Source organism: Pseudophryne corroboree, chromosome 5 (genome assembly GCF_028390025.1).
Source record: "Pseudophryne corroboree isolate aPseCor3 chromosome 5, aPseCor3.hap2, whole genome shotgun sequence".
Lineage (NCBI taxonomy): Eukaryota > Metazoa > Chordata > Amphibia > Anura > Myobatrachidae > Pseudophryne > Pseudophryne corroboree.
In genome coordinates this window covers 501,059,111-501,082,132 of record NC_086448.1, presented here as the reverse complement: position 1 = coordinate 501,082,132, position 23,022 = coordinate 501,059,111, and the positions used below count along the sequence as shown (strand labels likewise).

Here is a 23,022-nt window from a genome sequence, read left to right as displayed (position 1 = left end):
GTGCTATCACATGATCTTCCGCCCAGCGAAGAATCCTTGCAGCTTCTGCCATTGCTGTCCTGCTTCTTGTGCCGCCCTGTCTGTTTACTGCCGTGATGTTGTCCGACTGGATCAACACCGGCTGACCCTGAAGCAGGGGTTTTGCCAGACTTAGAGCATTGTAAATCGCTCTTAGCTCCAGTATATTTATGTGAAGAGACATCTCCAGGCTTGACCATACTCCCTGGAAGTTTCTTCCCTGTGTGACCGCTCCCCAGCCTCTCAGACTGGCATCCGTGGTCACCAGGACCCAGTCCTGTATGCCGAATCTGCGGCCCTCTAACAGATGAGCACTCTGCAACCACCACAGAAGAGACACCCTTGTCCGTGGCGATAAGGTTATCCGCTGATGCATCTGCAGATGTGATCCGGACCATTTGTCCAGCAGATCCCACTGAAAAGTTTGTGCGTGGAATCTGCCGAATGGATCGCTTCGTAAGAAGCCACCATCTTTCCCAGGACTCTTGTGCATTGATGCACAGACACTTTCCCTGGTTTTAGGAGGTTCCTGACAAGTTCGGATAACTCCCTGGCTTTCTCCTCCGGAAGAAACACCTTTTTCTGAACCGTGTCCAGAATCATTCCCAGGAACAGCAGACGTGTCGTCGGGGTCAACTGAGATTTTGGAAAATTCAGAATCCACCCGTGTTGTTGCAGCACTAGTCGGGTTAGTGCTACTCCGTCCTCCAGCTGTTCTCTGGACCTTGCCCTTATCAGGAGATCGTCCAAGTAAGGGATAATTAATACGCCTCTTCTTCGCAGAAGAATCATCATTTCGGCCATTACCTTGGTAAAGACCCGAGGTGCCGTGGACAATCCAAACGGCAGCGTCTGAAACTGATAATGACAGTTTTGCACCACGAACCTGAGGTACCCTTGATGTGAAGGGCAAATTGGGACATGCAGGTAAGCATCCTTTATGTCCAGGGACACCATAAAGTCCCCTTCTTCCAGATTCGCTATCACTGCTCTGAGTGACTCCATCTTGAACTTGAATTTTTGTATGTACAGGTTCAAAGATTTCAGATTTAGAATAGGTCTTACCGAGCCGTCCGGCTTCGGTACCACAAATAGCGTGGAGTAATACCCCTTTCCCTGTTGTAGGAGGGGTACCTTGACTATCACCTGCTGAGAAAACAGCTTGTGAATGGCTTCCAATACCGTCGCCCTGTCTGAGGGAGACGTTGGCAAAGCAGACTTTAGGAACCTGCGAGGGGGAGACTTCTCGAATTCCAACCTGTAACCCTGAGATACTACCTGCAGGATCCAGGGGTCCACCTGTGAGCAAGCCCACTGTGCGCTGAAATTCTTGAGTCGACCCCCCACCGCTCCTGAGTCCGCTTGTAAGGCCCCAGCGTCATGCTGAGGGCTTTGCAGAACCCTGAGAGGGCTTCTGTTCCTGGGCAGGGGCTGCTTGCTGCCCTCTCTTACCCCTTCCTCTGCCCCGAGGCAGATATGACTGTCCTTTTGTCCGCTTGTTCTTACAGGACCGAAAGGACTGCGGCTGAAAAGACGGTGTCTTTTTCTGTTGGGAGGGGGGTCTGAGGTAAAAAGGTGGATTTTCCGGCAGTTGCCGTGGCCACCAGATCCGATAGACCGACGCCAAATAATTCCTCCCCTTTATACGGCAATACTTCCATATGTCGTTTGGAATCCGCATCACCTGACCACTGTCGCGTCCATAAACTCCTTCTGGCAGATATGGACATCGCATTTACTCTCGATGCCAGAGTGCAAATATCTCTCTGAGCATCTCGCATATAAAGGAAAGCATCCTTTAATTGCTCTATAGTCAATAAAATACTGTCCCTATCCAGGGTATCAATATTTTCAGTCAGGGAATCCAACCAGACGACCCCAGCACTGCACATCCAGGCTGAGGCGATGGCTTGTCGCAGTATAACACCAGTATGTGTGTATATACTTTTTAGGGTAGTTTCCAGTCTCCTATCAGCTGGATCCCTGAGGGCGGCCGTATCAGGAGACGGTAACGCCACTTGTTTTGATAAGCGTGTGAGCGCCTTATCCACCCTAGGGGGTGTTTCCCAGCGCGCCCTAACCTCTGGCGGGAAAGGGTATAATGCTAATAACTTTTTTGAAATTAGCACTTTTCTATCTGGGTTAACCCACGCTTCATCACATACATCATTTAATTCCTCTGATTCAGGAAAAACTACAGGTAGTTTTTTCACCCCCCACATAATACCCCTTTTTGTGGTACTTGCAGTATCAGAGATATGCAAAGCCTCCTTCATTGCCGTGATCATATAACGTGTGGCCCTACTTGAAAATACGTTTGTTTCATCACCGTCGACACTAGATTCAGTGTCTGTGTCTGGGTCTGTGTCGACCGACTGAGGTAAAGGGCGCTTTACAGCCCCTGACGGTGTCTGAGACGCCTGGGCAGGTACTAACTGGTTTGCCGGCCGTCTCATGTCGTCAACTGATTTTTGTAATGTGCTGACATTATCACGTAATTCCATAAACAAAGCCATCCATTCCGGTGTCGACTCCCTGGGGGGTGACATCACCATTATCGGCAATTGCTCTGCCTCCACACCAACATCGTCCTCATACATGTCGACACACACGTACCGACACACAGCAGACACACAGGGAATGCTCTTATCGAAGACAGGACCCCACTAGCCCTTTGGGGAGACAGAGGGAGAGTTTGCCAGCACACACCCAAGCGCTATAATATATATGGGAACAACCTTATATAAGTGTTGTTCCTTATAGCAGCTTAAATATATCAAAATATCGCCAAAAAATGCCCCCCCTCTCTGTTTTACCCTGTTTCTGTAGTGCAGTGCAGGGGAGAGTCCTGGGAGCCTTCCTCACAGCGGAGCTGAGCAGGAAAATGGCGCTGTGTGCTGAGGAGAATAAGCCCCGCCCCCTATTTCGGCGGGCTTTTCTCCCGGAGTTTTAGATATCTGGCATGGGTTAAATACATACATATAGCCTCAATGGCTATATGTGATGTATTCTTTTGCCATAAAGGTATTAAATATTGCTGCCCAGGGCGCCCCCAGCAGCGCCCTGCACCCTCCGTGACCGCTTGGTGTGAAGTGTGTGACAACAATGGCGCACAGCTGCAGTGCTGTGCGCTACCTTCATGAAGACTGAAGAGCCTTCTGCCGCCTGTTTCCGGACCTTCAATCTTCAGCATCTGTAAGGGGGGTCGGCGGCGCGGCTCCGGGACGAACCCCAGGGTGAGACCTGTGTTCCGACTCCCTCTGGAGCTAATGGTGTCCAGTAGCCTAAGAATCCAATCCATCCTGCACGCAAGTGAGTTGAAATTCTCTCCCCTAAGTCCCTCGATGCAGTGAGCCTGTTGCCAGCAGGACTCACTGAAAATAAAAAACCTAAAAACTTTTTCTAAGCAGCTCTTTAGGAGAGCCACCTAGATTGCACCCTGCTCGGACGGGCACAAAAACCTAACTGAGGCTTGGAGGAGGGTCATAGGGGGAGGAGCCAGTACACACCACCTAATCCTAAAGCTTTATTTTTGTGCCCTGTCTCCTGCGGAGCCGCTATTCCCCTGTCTCCTGCGGAGCCGCTATTCCCCATGGTCCTGACGGAGTCCCCAGCATCCACTTAGGACGTTAGAGAAACACAAAACCCGAAAAATTTCCGGTGCACATCTCTAGCTTGAACACAGGTGACTTTGTACCTCACTTTGATTTATCTATCTGGACTCAAGCATGGATATCCTGGGGGCCTGGACTGTAATGGCGGAGTTTGGGGGGCTTTGGTGGGATACATGGAGGCTGTGTCGTCCGTTCATCATTCATCTCTTCCAGTGGCTGCCTGCCCGTAGTGGTGCGCCAATTGCTCCCTTGCTTCCTTGTATCTCAGCTGTAGATTGTAAGCTTGCAAGCAGGGCTTCCCTACTACTCTTTTATTACCCAGTTTTATTTTATTAGTGTTTCCAATTTTAAAGCGCAACAGATTTTGCTGCCCTATGTAAGATACTGCTAATAGATAAAATAATATTGTGTACTGAGAATTGTGGTGCTATTTGTTACCTCTGTTTTTAGTGTTTTTGTTACTGTAATGTTAAGTTCTGTGTACCCTGTATTGTTCTGGTGTGTGCCGTACTGTATGTATGGAGCTGTAAAACACTTGTAACGCCTTATAAAGAAAGAATATGTAATAATAATAATAATAATGATATGGGGGGCAGCAGGCTGAAGTTTTGCCTAGGGTGTCGAGAAACCTTACAGCGGCCCTGGAGACAGAGTGTGCGATTCTCACTTCATGACACTTGCAGTACTAACTACTAACAACTACTAACCCATGCAGACCTCACAGTAGATAATGAAACTTGTAGTATCAAGTGTAAGAGCAGAGTCAGGTATTGTGTCACCAGAGGCCACACGTCTGGGGGCAGGCATCTAGGACTTGGCTTGTGGGTGTGTTAATTAGATTTACATACATGATTTGGGATTAGCTGTCCTGGTGACCTGACGCCGGTGGGCTGTGGACGCGTTCTGCGTGTAGTTACATATCTCCATGGAGAGTGTGTCCCAATCCATTATTGCACATGCTGCCCAACCAGACAGCTCAGCAGCTCAGTGGACTAAGGGGTCTATTTACTAAGCCTTGGATGGAGCTAAAGTCGCTGGAAATAAAGTACCAGACAATCGGCTCCTAACTGTCATTTTTCAAACACAGCCTGTGGCATAGCAGTTAGGACGTGATTGGCTGGTACTTTGAGGTACATTTACTAATCAGTGATAAGAGTGGAGAAGTGAGCCAGTGGAGAAGTTGCCCATGGCAACCAATCAGCACTGAAGTAACATCTATAATTTGCATACTATAAAATGATACAGAGCTGCTGATTGGTTGATGGGGAAATTTCTCCACTGGCTCACTTCTCAGCTCTTATCACTGCTTAGTAAATGTACCCCTTTATCTCCAGCGACTTTACTGTATCTCCATTGAAGGCTTAGTAAATAGACCCCTATATGACTAATGGTACCATGTTTAACACTTCGCTGGGCCCTCTGCACGGCTTATTCATCACACTATGCTGTACAGGATCACCATATATATACTGTATAGTTGTTTTGGCATAGCTGTTGACATCTGAATGTCAAAGTCATACCAGTAAAATTTGTATCTGTCGACACTGTGACCGATGGCATTCACAATGTTGAACTTTTAATTGTCGGTCTTATGTCTGTCGCCCTTCTCACTGTGAACCATATTTCTGTCAAGCTTATTACTGTCGGCCATCATGTTAACTATCTTCATCACTGTCGACCTTCTCACTGTCGATCTTCTAATTGTCGGACTTCTCATTGTTGAGATTTATCTTTGTCGACCTTTTCATGTGTCTGTAATGTTTCTGTCAATCATCTATTGTATGTGTCAAACTTTATAGTTATTGACCTTTTCTTTTGATGATCATTTGCTTGTCGATCTCTTTTGTTTAGTGTCTGTGTTATGTCGATCTTTTAACCTTCTTGATCTTGTTGTTGACCTATGTGTTGTCGATCATGTGGTGTCAATGTTTGTATAGTTGATCTTGTGTTCGTGGATATGACATCCGTATCCCTGACAGCAGTCCCCCTGCATTACCCACTCGGTTCTGTTCTCTATCTATTATTATCCCTAAGCAGAGATATCTTCAGTCTTCTATTAATACATTAGCTTAATACACTGCGGAAGTTTGTGCGAGAATGCCTGTATTTTTAAAGCGGCAATCATTTACAAGGTTGGTTTTGCCTTGAAAATACAGGCATTCTCACACAAACTCCCGCACCTCTGCATTATTGCATCCTATTACATTTACCGCAATATCTCGACACTAGAATATTTTTGTGTCATGTAACAAAATAACTGTTAATTTGCATATCATTTTGTGACTATTAAGCTCCGTGCTAAAACTGTTGCTCACTCTTTGTTTGCTTTGTTTACAACATCATCATACTACAATACAGTTACATTTGACATAAATTGTAGCTGTAATAAAATTCAACAGGCAGTGTACTATTAGGTTTCTTTTCCCATCAGCACTGCAATTGTGTGCAATTTTTGCCAACTACAGTAAAGGGCCCCATACACTACAACGATATGTCTGAGGCTGAAGTCAGATTCAGTTTCCCTTGAACTCCCCTGGGAGCTTCCCGGGAGTGATTCCATACGATTTTGCACTTTTGTGCTATTTTTGCATAAGATATATCGCATGCGATTGATGAAGCCGCTGTACATCGCATGCAATATATCGTGTGGCATACAATTGTACCATAAGATATATCTGATGCAGTGGCGGAACTAGTGAGTGGTGGGCCCAGGTGCATAATTATGCTTCGGGCCCCCTCCCTTCATCAGCCTCCCATGTGACATTACTACCCCCCCCCCCCCCCTTTACACACACTTGTACCAAATAGCTTCATTATATACGAATAGAACATATTATACAACCTCAGTATATTAATATACTTGCCGCACAAAATATTATTACAGGTTGAGTCTCCCTTATCCAAAATGCTTGGGACCAGAGGTATTTTGGATATCAGATTTTTCCGTATTTTGGAATAATTGCATACCATAATGAGATATCATGGTGATGGGACCTAAATCTAAGCACAGAATGCATTTATGTTACATATACACCTTATACACACAGCCTGAAGGTAATTTTAGCCAATATTTTTTATAACTTTGTGCATTAAACAAAGTGTGTGTACATTCACACAATTCATTTATGTTTCATATACACCTTATACACAGCCTGAAGGTAATTTAATACAATATTTTTAATAACTTTGTGTATTAAACAAAGTTTGTGTACATTGAGCCATCAAAAAACAAAGGTTTGACTATCTCACTCTCACTCAAAAAAGTCCGTATTTCGGAATATTCCGTATTTCGGAATATTTGGATATGGGATACTCAACCTGTACAATAATACACCCCTTAACTCACCTTTCCCCCTAAAAATATATTAGTCTACAATCCTCTACAATACATTAGTACACCCCCAACCAACGTCCCCTACTAAGTATACAATCATCCATATACATTACAATCCATATCACTCCCCAGATAATATACGTATAAACCCCTTCTTGATAAATTACTATATCCCTAACACTCACTCCCATACATTACATCCCTAAACCCACCTTTACCCCCCCCCCCCCCCAAGTAATTAAGAATACACCCTCCACCTCAACCACATAACATAGATAAGTTTACAACCCTCCTTAGGTACTTACCTCTGTTTACAGGAGGCTCTGTACACACACACACACACACGTTGGAGAACTAATCAGTACAGGCCACACAAAGATTGAGGGGGCGGGGACTCAGGACAGGGGCAGGGACATGGGAACGAGGCAAAGAGAAATGTGACCTAACAGCCTGCAGGGGAAGACAGAAAGGACGTGCAGTGCAGGAGAGAGGGGGAGAGGGGGAGAGGGGGAGAGGGGGAGGGGGGGAGAGGGGGAGGGGGGGAGAGGGGGAGAGGGGGAGGGGGGGAGAGGGGGAGAGGGGGAGGGGGGGAGAGGGGGAGAGGGGGAGGGGGGGAGAGGGGGAGAGGGGGAGGGGGGGAGAGGGGGAGGGGGGAGAGGGGGAGGGGGGGAGAGGGGGAGGGGGGAGGGGGGGAGAGGGGGAGGGGGAGAGGGGGAGAGGGGGGGGGGGGAGAGGGGGAGAGGGGGGGGGGGGAGAGGGGGGGGGGAGAGGGGGAGAGGGGGGGGGAGAGGGGGGAGGGGGGGGGGAGAGGGGGAGAGGGGGGGGGAGAGGGGGGAGGGGGGGGGAGGGGGAGAGGGGAGAGGGGGGGGAGAGGGGAGAGGGGGGGGAGAGGGGGACTTGGGAAGATGGCATGGAGAGGAGAGTTCAGTCATCGCCTGCAGGGAAGGCGTACAGGTTAGACAGAAGGAGGGGGCGGGGACTCAGGGAAGGCATACATGCACGCAGGGAGGGTTTCCGAGTACCTAGAAACCCCCACTGGCCTCTGATACATCGGCACTGCTGCTGACTGATTTTCTATTTTTTTTTTAAGTTTGTGCACGGAGGAGCTGCCCCTGTAATGTGTCTGCAGCAGCTCCCTCCGAGCGCCTACACTGTCATGCGGCTGCTGTGCTCGCTGGCTGCCTGTAGGGGGAGCTGCAGTGAAAGCGTGCAGCAGCTGCAGCTCCTCTCAGGCAGTATGTTGGGCTGTATGACGATCTGGATGAGGGCAGGCAGAGGCTGTCTCCACTCTCCAGTAATTACAGTGATTCAATCAGCAGCAGCCAGGTGAAGGATGGGGAGAAGGAGGGGCATGTAGTCTACATGCTGTGCCGAGTACTGTAGCACTTTCTGTGAGTAGCATGTGGGAGGGGGGCTGTATTTCCTGTAATGGTGTGTGTATGTATGGCATGTAAGCATGCTGTGTGCATGTACAGTATGTAACTATGTATGTATGTATCATACCTCCCAACTTTCTCCCTCGGGGAAGCGGGACACTCGCTCCCGAAAAGGGGACGTGGCCTGCAAAAAGGGGGCGTGGCCCGTTAAAAGGGGGCGTGGTTTCGCGGGAGGACCCGCGATCGCGAGTCACCCCCCCGTTTTCGTCACTGAGGGGGCATGCCCAGCGCTCTGTGAGCCGCTGGCATGCCTCCTCTCCCTCTGTCTGCACTGAATAGACGCTGTGCGCATGCGCACAGCGTCTATTCACCGCTGCTCTGCTAAGCAGGGCAGCGGGTGACAGAGACTCCCAACTGCCCCCCCCCCCCACCGCGGGACACTGCGGCCCGCGGGTGGGACAGCGGGACAGTCCCCAAAAAACGGGACTGTCCCGCGAAAATCGGGACAGTTGGAAGGTATGATGTATGTATGCTGTGTGTGCATGTATACTGTGTATGTATGGCATGCATGTATGCTTTGTGCATGTATACTGTGTATGTATGACATGTATGTATGTATGCTGTGTGCATGTATACTGTGTGTGTATCTCGGTATCCGTTCACATGGTCGACCATGTTATGGTCGACAGTCATTAAGTCGACCACTATTGGTCGACATTGACATGGTCGACATGGACACATGGTCGACACATGAAAATGGTCGACACATGAAAAGGTCGACATGAGTTTTTAACTTTTTTTTCTTTTGGGGAACTTTTCCATACTTTACGATCCACGTGGACTACGATTGGAACGGTAATCTGTGCCGAGCGAAGCGGTAGCGGAGCGAAGGCACCATGCCCGAAGCATGGCGAGCGAAGCGACACGGTGCACTAATTGGGGTTCCCAGTCACTTTACGCAAAAAACGACACCAAAAAAAGTAAAAAAACTCATGTCGACCTTTTCATGTGTCGACCTTTCATGTGTCGACCATTTTCATGTGTTGTCCATGTCGACCATGTCAATGTCGACCAATAGTGGTCGACCTAATGACTGTCGACCATAACATGGTCGACCATTCATACCGGAACCGTGTATCTCATACTTGCCTACTTTTGAAAACTAGTTTCAGGGAGACTGCAGGTGGTGTTATACTACGCGCGTGCAGTGCATCGTTGAGGGGGTGTGACTAGACACATGTAGCTCCATCTATGGGCGTTTCTATTGCCACTCAGGGGTGTGTCCTGCAGCGGAAAATGAAAACTAAAGTACTAAGGGGTCTATTCATGAAGCAGTGAAGAGTGGAGAAAAAGACCAGTGGAGAAGTTGCCTATGGCAACCAATCTGCTTTGAAGGAAGGCTTTTTCAAGTACACTCTACAAAATGTAATGGAAATACTGATTGGTTGCCATGGGCAACTTCTCCACTGGTCTGTTTCTCCACTCTTTTCACTGCTGCATGAATAGACCCCTAAGTGCAGCTTACTGCCTTACCCTAAGGGGTTTGTGTCTTCGTGGCATGTTAAGTCACAAGGGTACCAAAACACATTGAAAAATAAGTAGTCTGACGTGCCGGCTCACTGCAATATCACTAACGTGCGGCACTCCACCAAATTATTGTACTTGCCTAGCTGCTCTTACACAATAAAGACTATAACAAAATCTCACAATCGGCATTGGCACTCAGGGAACTTCAAATTGATGAGACAACGTTCAAAAAATGCGTTCCAACGTTTCTGAATTTAATTGTTTCCTTAGACAACACTCATGTAGGGCCCTAATAAAGTATCACTATAGCCACATGTGCAAAATAGCTACATAAATAATTATGAAAATAAAACATTTATGATAGAACTGTATACCACCTAAAATAAAGTTTGACAACAAGACATAAATCAGAAATGCAGAGCAGTGAAAAAAGCATCACCCTGTAAGACTACAAGCACATATAAACTGGACACCTACAGTATATCAACTATGGGCCCGATTCAGACCTTATCGCTGCTGTGCGTTTTCGCACAGCAGGCGATTATCGAACTACTGCACATGCATATGCACCGCAATGCGCATGCACGACGGACAGCAGCAACAGGATGATGTGAAAATTTTGATTGCATGGGTGTTTGCAAGGTGATTGACAGGAAGAGGACATTTGTGGGTGGTAACTGGCGGTTTTCTGGGAGTGTCTGGAAAAATGCAGGTGTTCCCAAGCGTTTTCAGGGCGGGTGTGTGACATCAGCTCCGGCCCCAATCAGCCTGATTTCTTCTTCAACATTTGATGGTGAGTGAGCTGCGACTGGATTGGCAGCTGCCGCTGACTGAGGGGAATTTTCAAACAGCGTACACATGCATTTGCACACTTGCGTTTTCACTCACCCTGGGCGGCGACTATCTGATCGCAGGACAGTGTAATTTGCAGCACAGCGATCAGGTCTGAATTAGGCCCTATATAAACTATTGAGATTAATCTGAAATACATGTACTAACAAGTAATGACAAAATACTCTAGGCGGGTGCTTTTGGTTAATTAGCGGGTAATCCGAATCTGCAGCAACCTCTCACAGACATGTACACCAGCCCTGCACCCAGCACACACATGTCAAAGCCACCTCAGAATGAAACATATGCCACAGCCACCTCTTACACACATGTACACCAACCCTGCATCCAGCAACCTCCCCCACACACATATACCATAGCCCTGCTCCAGCAACTCCCCCCACACACATATATCCTAGCCCTGCACCCAGCAACCTCCCACACACACATATACCCTAGCCCTGCTCCAGCAACTACCCCCACACATATACCCTAGCCCTGCATCCAGTAACCTCCCTCACCCACAATTATACCCTAGTACTGCCCCAGCAACCTCCCATACACACTTATACCTTAGCCCTGCACCCAGCAACTACCCTCACACACATATACCCTAGCCCTGCCCCAGCAACTACCCACACAAACTTAAACCGTAGCCCTGCACCCAGTAACCTCCATTACACACATAAAGCCCAGCCCTGCACCCACCAACCCCCCCTTACATACACCCCAGCCCTGTCCCAGTCACCTCTATGTTCTGGTAGCAGCAGGTGTTCAGATAGCAGCAGTGGGGCAGGATGCCTCTGGGTCTGGATCCATTCCAGTTCTTCTGACTCTGTGTTGGAGCCGGAGTGTGCTGGAAGGGGGCGGGGCTACCAGCCAATGGATAAGTGAGACTGCGAGTGAAGAGCAGCCAGCCCAGCAGCAGCTACAGTTATGAGGTGATGGCCTGCTGGGGCTCGGGACTGCACGGGGGAATACTGAAGTAGGCCGTGCTATGACACTTTGGGGAAAGTCTGGCAGTGGCAAGTACAGACACCTGCCTCTCCTGTCCTTGCAGTAGCAACTTCCTGGATGATGGAACATGCTCTCCCCCCTTCCTCTCTTTGCCGGCAGCTATTGGGCGCTAGGTCCCGCCCCGTCCCTTACGGACTTGCGTATGCGCAGTCCGAATTCACGAGGGGCATGAGAGAATGCGGGGGATGGATTCATGTTTGCGGGGCAGCGGGAGACTCCACGCGAAATCGGGAGGCTCCCTCAGAATGCGGGACTGTAGGCAACTATGGTGTATCTATGTATGCTGTATGCATGTATACTGTGTGTATTTGTGTAAGTATGCTAATGTATGTGTATGGCGGTCAGGCACTCCACAATGATACTCAGATGCCCTCTGTATTTAAAAGAGACCTGAAGCCCCGAAACCTTGGTATGCTGTGAATTTGCACCATTACTTACACACACACACACACACACACACACACACACACACACACACACACACACACACACACTATATAAAATCTAAGGGCCCCTGGTTTTTTTACTGGGATAAAATCTATCTATCTATCTATCTATCTATCTATCTATCTATCTATCTATCTATCTATCTATCTATCTATCTATCTTATATTACACATACAGACGTGCATACATACAATTACAGAAACCCCACCATGAAAATCCTGCGTTTGCCAGTGGAAGGGGCGGGGACATGGTAGGGGTGCAGGAAGAAGGCACCGCTGATGCAGGGGATAAGTACGGGCTGGGCAATGAAGAGAGGTAGGGGGCGGGATTCGGGTAGAGGAGATAGGACAACACACATCACCTGCAAGGAATGAGGAGGACAGGCTGGGCAGAGGCAGGCACTGTAATTGTGTCATTGCGGTACCTGGCCAATGAAAGCGGGGAAGAAAATGAGGAGAGGAGATCTGGAGGGCAGATTACATCCCCCTGTTGCCTCTGTGGGGGGATGTTCACGCTGGGGGACATCACGACAGGTCAGATACAATGTAGAGAGGAGCAGGGGAGGGGAGGGCAGTGCTCGTGGTCCCCCTTCTCTTCTCCAGCCTGATCGCACCCTCCTTCTTTAGGGCCCGCGGCCGGCCGTGACATACATTCTGACTCATTATTAGTACTGCAGTGCAGATGCCAGGGGCGGACTGTGGGCCCCTTGATTGCCGCGGGCCTCGGTGCATTGCACCGTCTGCACTGCTGGTAGTTCCGCCTCTGATCTGATGGGCTGGATAGAGGACTACAGGGGCTGGGAGTGTCCTGAGAATGCCAGTCAAACTTCCCTGTGATACATCGCATGTGATATATCATATGCACAAAAAACACTTTTTTCATCCGATTCCATTCAATTCTGATATATCATTAGTGCAGCACCAACGACCTAGGGGATCCTATCTGACAGCCACGGGGACGCGCATCAGATTGGATATGATCTAAAACACATACGATTGTACACAATTTCATACAATATATCAGACGGATATATCGGAATTGTATGAAATCGTGTAAAATCGTACTAGTGTATGGGGCCCTTAAGTTCTCTTTTGCAGTCATGTAACAACTATAAATGACACAATTGGTGTCAAAATAGGAGACAATTGCAAATTCCAATATTGCAACAGTGTTACCTTGTTAGTTGAGGAATGTTCAAATACTTCACTTTGCTGATGCTCAAATCTCTGGGTTTCTGATAAGGGTGGTCATTCCGAGTTGTTCGCTCGCTGCTATTTTTAGCAGAATTGCTAATAGGCTAAAATCCGGCAGTTATGCGCATGCGTATGCACCGCATGGCGCACGCGCTAAGCAATTTTACACAAAACTATGCTATTTTACTCACGGGCGAACAAAGCTTTTCACTCGCTCTGTTTATCGGAGAATGATTGACAGGAAGTGGGTGTTTATGGGTGGTAACTGAGCGTTTTCCGGGAGTGTGCTAAAAAACGCAGGCGTGCCAGCAGAAAACGCAGGAGTGGCTGGAGAAACGGGGGAGTGGCTTGCCGAACGCAGGGCGTTTTTGTGACGTCAAACCAGGAACTAAACGGACTGAGGTGATCGCAATCTAGGAGTAGGTCTGGAGCTACTCAGAAACTGCAAGGAAACACTTAATAGCTTTGCGTTTGCATTGCTGCTAAAAGTAGCTAGTGAGCGAACAACTCGGAATGACCACCAATATATGCTAGTACAGTGGTTCCCAAACTCTTCGCACAGGCACCCTGGGGTGCCGCAAGGCTCTTTCAAGGGTGCCTTGGGTTGGTAGTTGCTGGAAATAGGGTGTGTCACTCAGTTTTCTGGGAGTGGCGAGGCCACGGATTGCATCGTAAGACACAGTTTCCTTGGCCTCGCAGGCCGATTTGCGATTAGTAAGCTCAGGCTTACTCAGCCTGCCGTCACAGATAAACATTGCAGGGACGTGCAGTCAGGGGAGGCAGTGCCTCCCCTGTCATAGAGATTAAAATAATACAAAGAAGCTATTTATAACACAGATTCTGTGTTATAGATTTCTGCTTTGATGGGAGGCAGCGAGAGCCGTGCCTCACGCTGATAACACAAAGCTAGCTAAGGCTGGGGGCAGGCAGGAGGCAGGGCCAAGCTGCAGGCTGGAAAAGCCCATTGAAAAAAATGAGGCGAAGCGGCACTAGCACATCTGCCTCTCAGTGACAGGGACGTGCCTTCAGCCCACATCAAGGTACGCCCCTGTCAGGGAAGCAGATGTGATTGGGCAGTGCTGAGCTGTGACTGCAGCCAGCTGTCACAGTGTTGATCCTCGGTTCTCATATATAGCTTACACATTGTTTCTGCCTGCTATGGTGGGAAGCAGGCCAGCTGTACAGTGCGAGTCCCGGAGTGCAGGAGGAGGTTGGGTGTGTGCATACCTCCCAACTGTCCCGATTTTCGCGGGACAGTCCCGTTTTTGGGGGACTGTCCCGCTGTCCCACCCGCGGGCCGCAGTGTCCCGCGGTGGGGGGGGGGGGCAGTTGGGAGGCTCTGTCTCTCGCTGCCCTGCTTAGCAGAGCAGCGGTGAATAGACGCTGTGCGCATGCGCACAGCATCTATTCATTGGAGACAGAGGGAGAGGGGGCATGCCAGCAGGGTTGGTTCTATTTCGGAGTGGGAGAAGGGACCTTCAGACGTACCTAGGGGAGGAGACACGTCACCAGGGGGAGGAGCTATGGCCGAACAGGGTCTTCGAAAAGTACTCTCGCGGGCTCGCTTTGCTCACCACGCTTCGGGCTCGGTGGCTCGCTCCGCTCGCCACTTGATTACTAAAGGTAATAGTTGGTGGCGTGGATAGTAGAGGAACTATCCCGCTGGCGTAGCTCCTCCCCCTTGTGTCGTGACTCCTCCTCCAGACGGAAAAGGTCCCTTAGCCCACTTGATTCTAGCATCTACCCTGCCAGCAGCTCACAGAGCGCTGGGCATGCCCCTTCAGTGACGAAAATGGGTCCGGGGCTCGCGATCGCGGGTCCTCCTGTGAAGCCACGCCCCTTTCCGTAAGCCACCCCCTTTTTGTAGGTCACGCCCCCTTTTCGGGAGCGCGAGTGTGTCCCTCTTCAGGTAGGGTAAAAGTTGGGAGGTATGGTGTGTGGCAGCAGCCAGTGTGACAGGAGAGATGAGGGTGCTCACACACTGGCCCCTCCTCTGTGTCACATGCAGGGGGGTGTCTGGCATTTTCATGCTGCATTCCACAGCCGCGATTTAAGCTCCGCCCACTCGGCATTAGGCTCCGCCCCCTTTCACCAAAGACTTGCAGCTTGTGCAGCTCTGTGTCCTGTAGCTGCTGCGCCCTCTGATCTCCACTTCCCCTCCCTCCACTATCCAAGACTCCCTGCTGCTTCCAGAGATGAATCTCGTTTATGGATGCTCAGTTGTCTGACGTCCCCTGCAGCCCACTGTCTTCCTGGATGCACGTCTACAGTAAGTTTTAATTATAGTCTGTGTTTATATATCTAGTTGTTTCCCATCCAGTATGATGTAAATGTTAAAAATATAGGGGGTCATTCAGACCCGGCCGCAATAGCGGTTCGCAGCGCAGTTTGCTCATGGCACAAATTGCACATGCGCAGCGACTGCACAGTGGCTGCTCAGGTATACACAATGCAGTGTGATTAACAGCGGCGGGCGTTTGGAGCAGCAACGAGGCGAATGGGGGTGGACCGGGACCATTTTCGGGACGGCTGCGTGACGTCACCCTAGATCTGATGCGTCTGCAATTAAATTGCGGACGCATTGGGAGGAGGCCAAACATATGCTGGGCGGCCCTCAGCATGTGCAGAGATGAACCCTGCTGCATGCCCTTGCTGTCTCTCTCTCTGTCACTCTCCCTGTCCCTATGTCCCTGCTGTCACTCTCCCTGAATTTTGTCTCATTCCATGTGGCATAATGTGAATTTCGGCTCATACCGTGTGCTATAATGTGAATTTCGTCTCATACCGTGTGCTATAATATGAATTTCGGTTCATTCCGTGTGCTATAATGTGAATTTCGGCTCTTACCGTGTGCTATAATGTGAATTTCGGCTCATTCTTTGTGCTATAATGTGAATTTTGGCTCATTCTGTGTGCTATAATGTGAATTTCGGCTCATACTGTGTGCTATAATGTGAATTTTGGCTCACACCGTGTGCTACAATATGAATTTCGGCTCATTCTGTGTGCTAGAATGTGAATTTCGGCTCATACCGTGTGCTAGAATGTGAATTTCGGCTCATACCGTGTGCTATAATGTGAATTTTGGCTCATACCGTGTGGTATAATGTGAATTTCGGCTCATACCATGTGGTATAATGTGAGTTTCGGCTCATTCTGTGGGCTATAATGTGAATTTCGGCTCATACCATGTGGTATGAGCTTCCAATAACAGGATTCAGGCCAATGCTTTTATTTAATGCTGGGCAGTGTCTGAGCTGGTACAGCATATGGCTCAGATGCTGCCCAGCTCCCCCTGCCCCCATTTGTGCGCACTGCATAGTAATGTTAGAAGTTACCCGCCGCCTGCAGCCCAGACTTGCTGACAGCACTGCCGCCCGAACCTGCTGACTGCACCACCGACCAGACTCGCCGACAGCTGGACCTGGGGAGAGTGAGTATTTCTTATTCCTTTTTTACCCTAGCCAATCCCGGGTACCCTGGGATTGAAAAATACGCCTGGGATTGCCCTCCCTAGGCACAGCTTTTGTATACAGTAGATACTGTTGTACCTTTGTATAATGCCCACAGAACCATCGGGTTCATACACTGTACGTTGGTGTAATTCCGACACTGTTATTTGCCAGTGCCTCACCAGCCATTGACCTCACCGCACGTCACTGAAACATTGCGACCCATAGCCGTGATGTTTATCCCGGACTGCAATCCCATTGATTGTAGTATTGCTACTGCAAATGCAGGAAAGAGGTGCTATACACCTCCTCCTGCATTTGCATTGCTAAGGATTGCATTTGCGGAGCTGCTTAATTAGTCCCATTGTGATCATGTCAACCTTCTGAGGATGTTGACATGTTGCTTGTTGACATTTCAACAATATCAACATAAATGTTGACATTGTGGTGTCTACATTTTAATTGTCAACATTGTGAATGTCGACCTTTTGACTGGATCCCCAATTATGGGTCCATTCGTCTTGCAGTTAAAATGAGGTAAATGCAGATGTACAAGACCAGATGGGAACTGCTGTTCGAGTGGTTTAATCAACTTGAAAATAACTACCACCAATGACGGAACTACCAACACTAGAAGGCCTGTCAATGCCAGGTCATCATCTCTCTCTGCTCTTCGAATGTAGACCCGCACATGTTCAAATGCAGCCAATTAATGCTCTGCTCTCAAAGGGGAGATTTATCAAACTTTCTAAGGAGTACATGCAGGGGGTGTAGTATGGTATGCCGGCGGAATCCCGGCCGCCGGCATACCGCAGCTGGGCGAGCGCAAATGAGCCCATTGCGGGCTCGTTGCGCTCGCCACACTATCTATTCTCCCTCCAGGGAGCTCGTGGACCCCCAAGAGGGAGAAAAGGTGTCGGTATGCCGGGTGTCAGGATTCCGGCGTCTGTATACGCCAGGGCCAGACTGGCCATCTGGCATTTCAAGCAATATGGGGGCGTGCCGCGAGTCCACGCCCCCTGACTCACGTGTCACCCCCATTTGCAGTGTCTGCGCGCCCTTTACAAGTTGCGCGTGCCCCCTTTCTCACGAATGCCAGAGCTGGACGGAGTCCCCAGTCCATCCCTGACTCACGCTATTAGTTGTTTAATACATTTTGCCAAAATGTAAAAATAAGAATTTACTTACCGATAATTCTATTTCTCATAGTCCGTAGTGGATGCTGGGGACTCCGAAAGGACCATGGGGAATAGCGGCTCCGCAGGAGACTGGGCACAAAAGTAAAAAGCTTTAGGACTACCTGGTGTGCACTGGCTCCTCCCCCTATGACCCTCCTCCAAGCCTCAGTTAGGATACTGTGCCCGGACGAGCGTACACAATAAGGAAGGATTTTGAATCCCGGGTAAGACTCATACCAGCCACACCAATCACACCGTACAACTTGTGATCTGAACCCAGTTAACAGCATGATAACAGAAGGAGCCTCTGAAAAGATGGCTCACAACAACAATAACCCGATTTTTGTAACAATAACTATGTACAAGTAATGCAGACAATCCGCACTTGGGATGGGCGCCCAGCATCCACTACGGACTATGAGAAATAGAATTATCGGTAAGTAAATTCTTATTTTCTCTAACGTCCTAGTGGATGCTGGGGACTCCGAAAGGACCATGGGGATTATACCAAAGCTCCCAAACGGGCGGGAGAGTGCGGATGACTCTGCAGCACCGAATGAGAGAACTCCAGGTCCTCCTCAGCCAGGGTATCAAATTTGTAGAATTTAGCAAACGTGTTTGCCCCTGACCAAGTAGCTGCTCGGCAAAGTTGTAAAGCCGAGACCCCTCGGGCAGCCGCCCAAGATGAGCCCACTTTCCGTGTGGAATGGGCTTTTACAGATTTTGGCTGTGGCAGGCCTGCCACAGAATGTGCAAGCTGAATTGTACTACAAATCCAACGAGCAATCGTCTGCTTAGAAGCAGGAGCACCCAGCTTGTTGGGTGCATACAGGATAAACAGCGAATCAGATTTTCTGACTCCAGCCGTCCTGGAAACATATATTTTCAGGGCCCTGACTACGTCCAGCAACTTGGAATCCTCCAAGTCCCTAGTAGCCGCAGGCACCACAATAGGCTGGTTTAAGTGAAAAGCTGAAACCACCTTAGGGAGAAATTGAGGACGAGTCCTCAATTCTGCCCTGTCCGTATGAAAAATTAGGTAAGGGCTTTTATAGGATAAAGCCGCCAATTCTGAGACACGCCTGGCTGAAGCCAGGGCTAACAGCATTACCACTTTCCATGTGAGATATTTTAAGTCCACAGTGGTGAGTGGTTCAAACCAATGTGATTTTAGGAATCCCAAAACTACATTGAGATCCCAAGGTGCCACTGGAGGCACAAAAGGAGGCTGTATATGCAGTACTCCCTTGACAAACGTCTGAACTTCAGGAACAGAAGCCAGTTCTTTTTGGAAGAATATTGACAGGGCCGAAATTTGAACCTTAATGGACCCTAATTTGAGGCCCATAGACAGTCCTGTTTGCAGGAAATGCAGGAAACGACCCAGTTGAAATTCCTCTGTAGGGGCCTTCCTGGCCTCGCACCACGCAACATATTTACGCCAAATACGGTGATAATGTTGTACGGTTACATCCTTCCTGGCTTTGATCAGGGTAGGGATGACTTCATCCGGAATGCCTTTTTCCTTCAGGATCCGGCGTTCAACCGCCATGCCGTCAAACGCAGCCGCGGTAAGTCTTGGAACAGACATGGTCCCTGCTGGAGCAGGTCCTTTCTTAGAGGTAGAGGCCACAGGTCTTCCGTGAGCATCTCTTGAATTTCCGGGTACCAAGTCCTTCTTGGCCAATCCGGAGCCACGAGTATAGTCTTTACTCCTCTCCTTCTTATGATTCTCAGTACTTTTGGTATGAGAGGAAGAGGAGGGAACACATACACTGACTGGTACACCCACGGTGTTACCAGAGCGTCCACAGCTATTGCCTGAGGGTCCCTTGACCTGGCGCAATATCTGTCCAGTTTTTTGTTGAGGCGGGACGCCATCATGTCCACCTTTGGTTTTTCCCAACGGTTCACAATCATGTGGAAGACTTCTGGGTGAAGTCCCCACTCCCCCGGGTGAAGATCGTGTCTGCTGAGGAAGTCTGCTTCCCAGTTGTCCACTCCCGGAATGAACACTGCTGACAGTGCTATCACATGATTCTCCGCCCAGCGAAGAATCCTTGCCACTTCCATCATTGCCCTCCTGCTTCTTGTGCCGCCCTGTCTGTTTACGTGGGCGACTGCCGTGATGTTGTCCGACTGGATCAACACCGGCTGACCCTGAAGCAGAGGTCTTGCCTGACTTAGGGCATTGTAAATGGCCCTTAGTTCCAGGATATTTATGTGAAGTGACGTTTCCATGCTTGACCACAAGCCCTGGAAATTTCTTCCCTGTGTGACTGCTCCCCAGCCTCTCAGGCTGGCATCCGTGGTCACCAGGACCCAATCCTGAATGCCGAATCTGCGGCCCTCTAGGAGATGAGCACTCTGTAACCACCACAGGAGAGACACCCTTGTCCTTGGAGACAGGGTTATCCGCTGATGCATTTGAAGATGCGATCCGGACCATTTGTCCAGCAGATCCCACTGAAAAGTTCTTGCGTGGAATCTGCCGAATGGAATCGCTTCGTAAGAAGCCACCATCTTTCCCAGGACCCTTGTGCATTGATGTACTGACACTTGGCCTGGTCTTAGGAGGTTCCTGACTAGGTCGGATAACTCCTTGGCTTTCTCCTCCGGGAGAAACACCTTTCTCTATCGTCCTAGTGGATGCTGGGGTTCCTGAAAGGACCATGGGGAATAGCGGCTCCGCAGGAGACAGGGCACAAAAAGTAAAGCTTTAGGATCAGGTGGTGTGCACTGGCTCCTCCCCCTATGACCCTCCTCCAAGCCTCAGTTAGATTTTTGTGCCCGGCCGAGAAGGGTGCAATCTAGGTGGCTCTCCTAAAGAGCTGCTTAGAAAAGTTTAGCTTAGGTTTTTTATTTTACAGTGAGTCCTGCTGGCAACAGGATCACTGCAACGAGGGACTTAGGGGAGAAGAAGTGAACTCACCTGCGTGCAGGATGGATTGGCTTCTTTGGCTACTGGACATTAGCTCCAGAGGGACGATCACAGGTACAGCCTGGATGGTCACCGGAGCCTCGCCGCCGGCCCCCTTGCAGATGCTGAAAAGAGAAGAAGGTCCAGAATCGGCGGCAGAAGACTCCTCAGTCTTCTTAAGGTAGCGCACAGCACTGCAGCTGTGCACCATTGCTCTCAGCACACTTCACACGGCAGTCACTGAGGGTGCAGGGCGCTGGGAGGGGGGCGCCCTGGGAGGCAATGTAAACCTATTTTTTGGCAAAAAAATACCTCACATATAGCCTCCGGGGGCTATATGGAGATATTTAACCCCTGCCAGAATCCGTTGAAGAGCGGGAGACGAGCCCGCCGAAAAAGGGGCGGGGCCTATCTCCTCAGCACACAGCGCCATTTTCCCTCACAGAAAGGCTGGAGGGAAGGCTCCCAGGCTCTCCCCTGCACTGCACTACAGAAACAGGGTTAAAACAGAGAGGGGGGGCACTAATTTGGCGTTAGAAATATATAAAAAGATGCTATAAGGGAAAACACTTATATAAGGTTGTCCCTATATAATTATAGCGTTTTTTGGTGTGTGCTGGCAAACTCTCCCTCTGTCTCTCCAAAGGGCTAGTGGGTCCTGTCCTCTATCAGAGCATTCCCTGTGTGTGTGCTGTGTGTCGGTACGTGTGTGTCGACATGTATGAGGACGATGTTGGTGAGGAGGCGGAGCAATTGCCTGTAATGGTGATGTCACTCTCTAGGGAGTCGACACCGGAATGGATGGCTTATTTAGGGAATTACGTGATAATGTCAACACGCTGCAAGGTCGGTTGACGACATGAGACGGCCGACAAACAATTAGTACCGGTCCAGACGTCTCAAAAACACCGTCAGGGGTTTTAAAACGCCCGTTTACCTTAGTCGGTCGACACAGACACGGACACTGACTCCAGTGTCGACGGTGAATAAACAAACGTATTCCTTATTAGGGCCACACGTTAAGGGCAATGAAGGAGGTGTTACATATTTCTGATACTACAAGTACCACAAAAGAGGGTATTATGTGGGATGTGAAAAAACTACCTGTAGTTTTTCCTGAATCAGATAAATTAAATGAAGTGTGTGATGATGCGTGGGTTCCCCCCGATAGAAAATTATTGGCGGTATACCCTTTCCCGCCAGAAGTTAGGGCGCGTTGGGAAACACCCCTTAGGGTGGATAAGGCGCTCACACGCTTATCAAAACAAGTGGCGGTACCGTCTATAGATAGGGCCGTCCTCAAGGAGCCAGCTGACAGGAGGCTGGAAAATATCATATAAAAGTATATACACACATACTGGTGTTATACTGCGACCAGCGATCGCCTCAGCCTGGATGTGCAGAGCTGGGGTGGCTTGGTCGGATTCCCTGACTAAAAATATTGATACCCTTGACAGGGACAGTATTTTATTGACTATAGAGCATTTAAAGGATGCATTTCTATATATGCGAGATGCACAGAGGGATATTTGCACTCTGGCATCAAGAGTAAGTGCGATGTCCATATCTGCCAGAAGATGTTTATGGACACGACAGTGGTCAGGTGATGCAGATTCCAAACGGCACAAAGGTGTATTGCCGTATAAAGGAAGAGGAGTTATTTGGGGTCGGTCCATCGGACCTGGTGGCCACGGCAACTGCTGGAAAATCCACCGTTTTTACCCTAAGTCACATCTCTGCAGAAAAAGACACCGTCTTTTCAGCCTCAGTCCTTTCGTCCCTATAAGAGTCATATTTGCCCAGGGATAGAGGAAAGGGAAGAAGACTGCAGCAGGCAGCCCATTCCCAGGAACAGAAGCCTTCCACCGCTTCTGCCAAGCTCTCAGCATGACGCTGGGACCGTACAGGACCCCTGGATCCTACAAGTAGTATCCCAGGGGTACAGATTGGAATGTCGAAACGTTTCCCCCTCGCAGGCTCCTGAAGTCTGCTTTACCAAGGTATCCCTCCGACAAGGAGGCAGTATGGGAAAAAATTCACAAGCTGTATTCCCAGCAGGTGATAATCAAATTACCCCTCCTACAACAAGGAAAGGGGTATTATTCCACACTATAT

General features: G+C 49.3%; 2 protein-coding genes across 7 annotated transcripts in view; one reads left to right on the top strand and one right to left on the bottom strand.

Moving 5' to 3' along the window:
* The window catches only part of LOC134927909 (putative nuclease HARBI1), a 170,276-nt gene that overhangs the window by 82,710 nt on the left and 64,544 nt on the right, over positions 1 to 23,022 (top strand). The window lies entirely within an intron of this gene.
* LOC134927911 (pyrimidine-specific ribonucleoside hydrolase RihA-like) overlaps positions 1 to 23,022 on the bottom strand; it is a 210,965-nt gene that overhangs the window by 163,078 nt on the left and 24,865 nt on the right. Inside the window, exon 1 of one of the 3 annotated variants that reach the window (XM_063923022.1) lies at positions 11,449 to 11,840. The exons of 1 other annotated variant lie outside the window; for it this stretch is intronic. The gene's annotated coding sequence lies outside the window, so the exon portion shown is untranslated. Of the gene's footprint in view, positions 1 to 7,271; positions 7,409 to 11,448; positions 11,841 to 23,022 lie in introns of those variants that run through there. One more of the 3 variants, XM_063923024.1, reaches the window with a different exon arrangement.